We start from the raw sequence: 9,264 nt of genomic DNA on the forward strand, positions 1-9,264 counted from the left end.
ACTTCTGTACTGCTTCGTGATCTTTCTGCCGAGCCGGAGTGGTTGTCCGGATGTTGTTGGCCGAACTGGTCTGTAAGCCAATTAGGACGAGCCGGAGTGAACCACTCCTGCCCTCTAAGTCTGCGAACACTTAGAGTCTTTAAGGCGGTTTTCCACTAGGGTGGGTCCATGGTTGGAACTGATCTCCACACCAAATTGGACGCGCCGGAGTGCACCACTGCCGTTCTCTAAGTCTGCAAACACTTAGGCTGAGAGCTAAGTCTGCAAACACTTAGAGTCTTTTGGCGTCTAGCGATTGCGCCATATCCTGTCCGGCTTAGGCTGTGGACGGCCAGGCCGGGCAGGTCTTTTGGCGTTTAGCGATTGCGCCATATCCTGTCCGGCTAAGGCTCTGGATGGCCAGGCCGGGCAAGTCTTTGAGGTGGTTTTCCACTAGGGCGGGTCCATGTGGTTGGAACTGATCTCCACACCAAATTGGACGCGCCGGAGTGCACCACTGCCGTTTTCTAAGTCTGCAAACACTTAGGCTGAGAGCTAAGTCCAAACACTTAGAGTCTTTTGGCGTCTAGCGATTGCGCCATATCCTGTCCGGCTTAGGCTGTGGACGGCCAGGCCGGGCAGGTCTTTTAGCGTTTAGCGATTGCGCCATATCCTGTCCGGCTAAGGCTCTGGACGGCCAGGCCGGGCAGGTCTTTGAGGTGGTTTTCCACTAGGGCGGGTCCATGTGGTTGGAACTGATCTCCACACCAAATTGGACGCGCCGGAGTGCACCACTGCCGTTCTCTAAGTCTGCAAACACTTAGGCTGAGAGCTAAGTCTGCAAACACTTAGAGTCTTTTATTGGAGGAGCTGGCATATATTAGTGACTCAAAAGTGAGGGACACTATTTGGTGACAACTCCCCTTTATTTCTCTTTGAAATTTCATTACAGAGATTCTTTACAGGCCGTCAAAGGCAAAAGAAAAGACTATTGATAGTATATTCGAAGATTTCTGGAATTTCAGGCGTGCGGCAGTAGCTGCTCGTCAAGTGTCTCTAGGCGGTAGCTTCCTGGACGGATGACCTCTTTGACTCGGTACGGCCCTTCCCAAGTCGGGGAGAGTTTGCCCACCCTTCTTGGCTGGGAGACAGCCGCTTTCCTCAAAACTAGGTCGCCTGTGCGGAACTCCCTTGGTCGGATCTTCGTATCATGGTATCTAGACACCTTCTGCTTATACGCTGCGGCTCTGATCTGTGACTCCTCACGGACTTCCTCAAGCAAGTCGAGGTTGACACGGAGCCCGTCCCCATTGAGCTGTTCATTGAAGTTAACAATTCTTGGGGAGGGAATGCCGATGTCAACCGGAATCACAGCCTCTGTTCCGAAGGAGAGATTGAAAGGCGACTCACCCGTTGCAGTGCGTGGGGTAGTCCGATACGCCCAGAGCACATGGTACAGCTCGTCAGCCTAGCGTCCGACCTTATCATCCAGTCTTTTCTTTATCCCCTGCAGTAGAGTCCTATTCGTCACTTCGGTCTGTCCATTCGTCTGAGGATGTGCCACGGAAGTGAACCTTTGCTCAATCTTCAGATCTGAACAAAACTTTCTGAAGTTCCTTGAGTCAAACTGCTTGCCATTGTCTGTTATGAGGACCCGGGGTATCCCAAATCTGCACACCACTGATTTCCAGAAAAAGTTCTGGACGTTCTGCTCGGTGATCTTGGCCAGAGGTTCAGCTTCTACCCACTTAGTAAAGTAGTCGATGGCGACAACGACGAACTCGCGGCCTCCGGAGGCCGGCGGAAAAGGACCTAAAATGTCCATTCCCCAGACAGCAAAAGGGAGAGGGCTGATGATCGGAGCCATTGGCACGGCAGGCTGGTGAACGGCGGGGGAAAATTTCTGACACTTCTGACACTTCTTCACAAGGCTCAGTGCATCTTGTCTCAATGTAGGCCAGTATAGGCCTCTTAGAAGGACTTTGATGGCGAGGGCCTTGCCCCCAAGATGCTCTCCACAAATCCCTTCATGGGTCTCTCGCAGGGCATACAGGACGTCAGTTGGCCGGAGACACTTCAAGTACGGGAGGGTGTAAGATCTCTTGTACAGAGTCTCGCCGTCAAGTGAAAACCTTGCTGCCCGCTGTACGACTTTACGGGCCTCTTTTTTCTCTCCGGGGAGCTCTCCGCTGCGCAGATATCTGATGATCTCATCCATCCAGCACGGCTCATCGTCGATCTGCATTACTACGACAGGCTGGCCATCAATACTGGAGGTCTTTAGGAACTCCATACGAATTTCTCTGAGAGCGGTGTAGCCCGATGCCGCTAGCTTTGAGAGCACATCGGCCTTTGCATTTTCAGTCCGGGGGACTCTGATGACCTCAAAACTTCCGAACTTACTGGCCAGGCTACGGACCCTTTGCAGATATTTGATCATTCGCTCTTCACGGGCCTCATATACTCCTTGGATCTGGCATACAACTAACTGTGAATCGCAGTACGCCTTCAGTCTCTAAGCGCGGGTCTGAATGGCGAGGTTCATTCTGGCGATGAGCGCTTCGTACTCTGCCTCATTGTTTGACGCACGGAATCCAAACCTCAGGGCATAATTCAGGACAAAGTCCTCTGGTCCTGTGAGAACTAGTCCGGCACCGCTGCCACTTCTGTTTGAAGATCCGTCGACATATACCTCCTAGAGCGGCTCTTCAGAACACGGAAGCGGGCTGATTGGTGGAGCTGCACTCTCAAGCCCGGGAAGCGGAACCGCTTCGGCTTCGATCTGCTGCTCGGGCATAACCGGCTCTGCTTCTAAAGGAGGTGCTGCTTCCGACCCGGGGTCTGAATCTGGCGTTGTACACTCAGCTATGAAGTCTGCAAGAACCTGAGCTTTGATCGTTGGCCTGGGCAGATATTTGATGTCAAACTCGCTGAGCTCCACGGCCCACTTCACAAGTCTGCTCGAAGTATCTGGCCGGTGGAGGATCTGTCTGAGGGGCTGTCCCGTCAAGACCTTGATCGTATGCGCCTGGAAATACGGCCTTAACTTTCTGGCCGCCATAACGAGGGCGTATACGAGCTTCTCGACTCGTTGATATCTGGTCTCTGCATCATGGAGGACTTTACTGACGTAGTAGATCGGCTTTTGCTGGTGGTGCTCCTCTCTGATCAATACTGCTGCAACTGCCAAAGGTCCTGCTGAGAGATACAAAATCACCTCTTCTCCTGGCTCTGGCTTGGACAGCATCGGCGGAGAGGACAAGTACTGCTTCAGCTCTTCAAATGCCGCTTGACACTCCGAAGTCCAGGGCGCAGTTTTAATACCTTTGACTGCGTTGAAGAACGGAAGACATCTTTCCGCGGACTTAGAGATGAACCGCCCCAGGGCAGCTACTAACCCGGTCAGGCGCTGTACTTCTCTGATAGTCCTGGGCGGAGTCAGCTCCATCACCGTCTTGATTTTCTCAGGATTTGCCTCTATCCCTCTCTGGCTTACCATGAAGCCCAGAAACTTGCCTGCTCCGACGCCGAACGTACACTTGGTCGGATTGAGCTTCATGTTGTGCTCCCTCAAGACTTGAAACGCTTCTTTGAGGTCGGCAACATGATTGCAGGCAGCTCTGCTCTTGACCGGCATATCGTCCACATATACTTCCATATTGCGGCCGATCTGCTCTTTGAACAGCCTGTTGACGAGCCGCTGGTAGGTGGCCCCTGCGTTCTTCAGTCCAAAAGGCATAACTCGATAGCAATAAGTCCCCTGATCGGTTACAAAGGATGTCTTCGGAATGTCGGACTCATGCATTCTAATCTGATTATATCCTGAGAAGGCGTTTATGAAGCTTAGCAGCTCGTGACCTGCAGTAGCGTCGATGAGCTGATCGATCTTTGGGAGCGGGTAGCTGTCCTTCGGGCAGGCCTTATTCAGGTCTGTAAAATCTATGCAGGTCCTCAACTTCCCATTAGACTTCTTCACCATCACAACATTCGCGAGCCAGTCCGGGTACTGGATCTCGCGGATGAAGTCGGCCTTCAGAAGCCTTTCCACCTCTTCTCTAATGGCCCTTTGCCTCTCCGGTGCAAAGTGCCTCCTCTTCTGTTTCACGGGCTTGCAGATCTGATCAATCCCGAGCTCATGGGTGCTAATTGCAGGGTCGATGCCGGGCATGTCTGAAGGAGCCCAGGCAAAGACATCTGCATTGGCTCTGAGGAACTGAGCAAGATCCGGCTGCGCGGCCTCTGACAGGGCAGAGCCGATCTGAACAACTCTCTGGTCATCATCGCTGAACAAAGGGATAGATATGAGGTCCTCGGCCGGTTCGTTTACTATGATCTGGGCTTCATCCCTTAGATCAAACAGCTCGATTGGCAGAGACTCCGACGCATTCTTCCCTTTCAGTGCCGCTGCATAGCACCGCCTCGACTGGGGCTGATCCCCTCTGATTTTCCCTACACCTCCTGGCGTAGCGAACTTCATCTTCTGATGATAGGCGGAGGGAACAGCTCAGAGGAGATTCTGGCCGGGCCGTCCCAGGATAGCATTGTAGGCCGACTTGGCCCTTACCACCAAGAAGTTCACCATGGTGAAGGACTGGCAGGGCGGCTCCCCGATAAGGACTGGAAGCTCGATCTGCCCTTCAACTTTGACAACTTCTCCGGAGAGCCCGAACAGATCAGAGTTGGCCGGCTTCAGACGGTCAGTTCCGATCAGCATCTGCTCGAAGGCGTGATAATATAGGATGTCTGCGGAGCTCCCGTTGTCGACCAAGATCTTCTTCATTTCCCAGTTCGCCACCAGCATGGTGATGACCAGGGCATCATCATGTGGGAGGATCAGGCTGTCGAGATCTGCATCTGAAAAGGATATCTCGTTCTCTAGCCTGGCCTTCTTGCTGCAGGTATGGCGGCGTTGACCTGCCGGGCATAAGTCCTGCGGGCTGATGAAGAGGTTCCTCCTGCGGTCAGCCCTCCTGAAATGGTACCAATAACACCATGAGGTTGAGGTTGAGGTACCTGAGGAGGGGGGCTGGCCGGGGCCGGAGCTTGAATGCGGTCGCCCAGAGGTTGAGCGCCCTGGGGGCTTTTGCCTCTGGTCCTCGGCTTGTCCTTGCGCTCTCTTCTGTTGTCATCATTTTTCAAGTACCTTCCGAGGTACCCTCTGCTGATCAGCTGCTCGATCTCCTTCTTCAAATGAAGGCACGCGTTGGTGTCGTGGCCGTGGTCCTTGTGGAACTTGCAGTACTGGGACATGTTTCTTTTCGCCGACGAGGTCTGCCTCTCCGGCTACCGGATGAAATCCTCTTCCCGAATGGCTGCCAGGATCTGTGCTCTGGACGCGGTCAGCCGCGTGTAATGCTCTCTCGGGTGGGGGCTTCTCCCCTTTCGGGAAGGGCTTCTCTCCCTGCGGGAAGGGCTCCTCTCCTTCTTCAGAGATTTATCATCCCTACGCTGCTTCGTAGGGTTCTTCTCCTCAGGCCTTCTCTTGCTAGCAGAGTCCAGGGCGGCGAGAGTTTCCTCCACCGAGATGTACTCCTCCGCTCCGGCCATCAGGTCTGCGAGGGACTGCGGATTGCGCCGGGCCACTGCTCGTCTGAAGTCAGTTGATCGGGCGCCGACGAGAAGGGCATTCGTGGCCGCAGAGGGATCCAGGTTGGGAACCTGAAGGGCTTCCCTATTAAAGCGACCAACGAACACTTTTAAGGCCTCATCATCTCCCTGCCTGAGGGCCATCAGCGAAGCCGTCGTCTTCCTGGGTCTTCTGCTCCTCATAAAGTGACGGGCCAGGTCGTCCCCAAAGTCATCAAAATTGTCCACGGACCTGGGTTTGAGCCGCGAGTACCAGTCCCTCGCTGCTCCAGTCAACGTGGTGGGGAATGCCCGGCAAAGGAATCCATCCGACGCCCCGTGGAGGAGCATTGTAGTCCTGAAAGTCTCCAGGTGGTCCACGGGGTCGGTGGTCCCGTCATACTGCGAAAGCTGCGGCATCTTCCAGCTCGCGGGGGCTGCCGCGCTGAGCACTCTGTCCGTAAATGGGGGAGCGCTTGTGAAGATCCGGGAGGCAGGCCGGCCCTGCTCTCTGGCGAGCTCTTCAATCCGGTTGTCGATCTGCTGGATCCTTAGCAACATCGGGTCGTCTCTTTTCTCTGCCCGGTGGACGGGCCTCTCTTTTCTTGCCAGCGGGCTCATAGCAGAGCCGGACTGACTGGCCGGACTCCTTCGCCGGTGCCGTGATCCTTCTCCGTACGTGGCGTCTCTCTTGCTGCCATGCCTTTGTACGGAGGGAGATCGTGACTGGTGATGTAGGCGAGGCTCGGGGCGCACATGCTTGTCCCGGGAGAGGTGATCTCGTCTCGTGGAGTGACGAGTCTGCTCCCGGGGCAGGGGCGTGTGCTCTCTGCGGGAGCTCCCCCTCCTCTGGGTGGGCTGAGAAGCCTCGGCTGGGTGCTGCTGGAGTGCGGGGGCCGGAGTCCTGAACTGCGCAATCACAGCGGTCATTTCTTGGAAAAGGGCCCGCATCTCCCTTGGGGTCGGGGTAGGGTCTGAGCGGTCCGAGCGAGTCAGACTTTGCTCCCCGACCGCCCCGGCCTCTATCTGCGAGGCTAGTCGCTCGCTTCTTCCTTCGCGGGGGGCTGTAGCCCGGGTCGTCCGGGAGGTTGGCACATGCTTTCCGTTTTTCCCTACCATTGCTTGAGTGAGGTTCCGAACAGCTTTTTGTTCCGGGGTCCCACGGATGGCGCCAAATCTGTTAGGTCTAAAATTGCTAACAAGTTATGGTAGGGCCGGAAGGGCTGATCTGGCAAGCCACAGCCGAAGGGCTAAAGGAGTCCTGCGCTGCACAAGGGCACAGACAAGAAGACAAAGGGTCAGAAGACCAACCCGGAGTGGTGCTCCGGACGGGCGCTTCAACACTCAAGTCAGTATGAGCAGGAGTGGAGAGCAATGTCAGAGCAAAAAGCTTAGGGTTTTTGGTCTCAGATCCCTCACCTTAGCACAAGTGAAGGCTATTTATAGTAGTTCTGAGCCACCTGTCCAGGACAGGTGGTAGCCCCTGTATGGACCAGATCTCATACCTAGGAGGGGCAGGTGGAAGTCCCCGATTGGTCCAGGTGTCATACCTAGCAGGGACAAGTGTTGGCTTTGCAGTGGTCCCTGTGAGGGCCACGTGTCGACAGCCGATTGGTTGCAGATTTTGGACCCCATCAGTACACATCGGGCAAGACTCCAAACTACTCAAAAGCACACAAAGCAGATTGTTTTCAGTCCATAAATGGTAGCGGAACAACTCGGGTTGGGCGGGTCGGGTTTCCAAAACCCTACCCTACCCAAGAATTTTCTCGGTCGAGTCGGGTTTAATTTTTTACAAGAAAATCCAAGATTTGTAAACCCGGCCCTCCCCAAGATAGTTTCTCGGGTTGGGTCGGGTTTTCTTTTTTTAATGTAGGATAGTGCCTATTGTAATGATTGTAGGGAAAAGAACAAACTTTCATACCAAAAATTAGGGCTGCAACTCGAGCCGGGTTTTACCCGACCCGCATCGACCCGACCCGAAAATACCCTGGGTTGGGTTCAGGTTTCATGGGTTTCGGGTCGAGCCGGGTTTAGCATTCAAAAGCCCGCATGAATCTTGGGTCGAGCCGGGTTTGAAGGGGCCCGACCCGACCCGACCCGAGTTACATAAGTTATAGTATGTACATTTTTTTCTATTGTTAGTTAAAAGTTAAAAGTGAAAACCCACGCACCCACTGTTACTGTATGTGAGTGTAATTTCTGCTTCTATGAGTTGAGTTGATTCAAGTGTTTGACTCAGCATTGTTTGATTGTAATTACAACATTGTTTGATTACATCATTGTTTGATTCAAGTGTAATGTGAGTGTAATTACATCATTGTTTGATTCAAGTGTAATGTCAGTGTAATTTCTGCTTCTATGAGTTGAGTTGCCTTGCCAAACAAGAATTTTCCTTAAAAAATTGCGTCAACGTGAAAAAACCCGACCCGACCCGAACCGACCCGAGATTTATCATGGGTAGGGCCGGGTTTGGGAATCGTGGGTTTTCCGAATAAAAACCCAACCCGACCCGACCCGAGATATTTCTCGGGTAGGGTTGGGTTCTCCAAAACCTGACCCACCCGACTCGAGTTGCAGCCCTACCAAAAATCTCTAAATTTATGTTATCAAGTGTATAAATTTAAGAAGGACACTATATTCTCAATCACCTCAATGAAAATAATTGTATCAATATATTGGAAAAAAAAATTGCTATGTTATTCAAGTGATATTTAAGAAAGACACAGTACACCCATATGAGTCGGGTCACATTTCAAGTTTTTTTTTCTTTAAACCCGGCCCTACCCAAGATTGAGTCGGGTTTTCCAATTTAAAACCTGACCCCACCCAAGACCCAGGATTTCTAAACCCGACCCGTGTTATTTTCAGGTCGGGTCAATGCAGGTCGTGTAAAACCCAACCCACGTTGGAGCCCTAATAAATAGCGTTAGTCGGTTAGAGAAGAAGTTTGACAAGTCGTGAAGTCTCTATTGGAAGAGCATGCAACATCACATCAAAGCCTTGCTTATGCATTAATGCAAAACGGATTGTCATAAGTTGCACTGGCTGAAGCTACGTGCATGTTTGTTAGCCATGAATATTTTTTTCGTGGAATATTAAGTGTTGAGAGAGGGGTAGGGAGAGAATTGTGAAAGAAGAATGAGGGGATGGGGCGTGGGGGATGACAAATAGGGGGAAAGCTCTATTTGGTGTATAGTTTTCCTTTTCCCTTGTTTTCAGCTATTTCTCACCTTCTCCTCACACAAAGGTGCATGAATTTGTTTTAAAAATAGAGAGGGGGCACCTTGTTTAAATATCTAAACCACAGTTGTTAGGCCCGACATAAATAGACCGTACCCCCCATAGGACGATCCTAACCTTCAATAGGTAGAATTTGTTTTTTAAAAAAGGGATAATTACATTTACACCCCCTCCACTTCCACCCCTATAGTTTAAAACGTGACAAATACACCCCTGTAGTTTCAATTTGTTTAAGGTTTGCCCCCTCAGCCGAATGTTCGTCTATAGATTGAAGGGTTAGGATGATCCGATGGAGCTGATTTTTTGGGCACACCCTATCTATGTCGGGACCCATCAAATGAACGCTTTGGATCATCCAAATAATGTGGGCCCCATACCCGAATCCAAACACTACCAAAAAATCATCCAAATAATGTGGGCCCACATTGTTTGGATGATCCAAAGCGTTCATTTGATGGGTCCTGACATAGATAGAGT

This window comes from Tasmannia lanceolata, unplaced genomic scaffold (assembly GCF_043159265.1).
Source record: "Tasmannia lanceolata isolate RefF3 unplaced genomic scaffold, GAP_Taslan_0.1 ptg000016l, whole genome shotgun sequence".
Taxonomy (NCBI): Eukaryota; Viridiplantae; Streptophyta; class Magnoliopsida; order Canellales; family Winteraceae; genus Tasmannia; species Tasmannia lanceolata.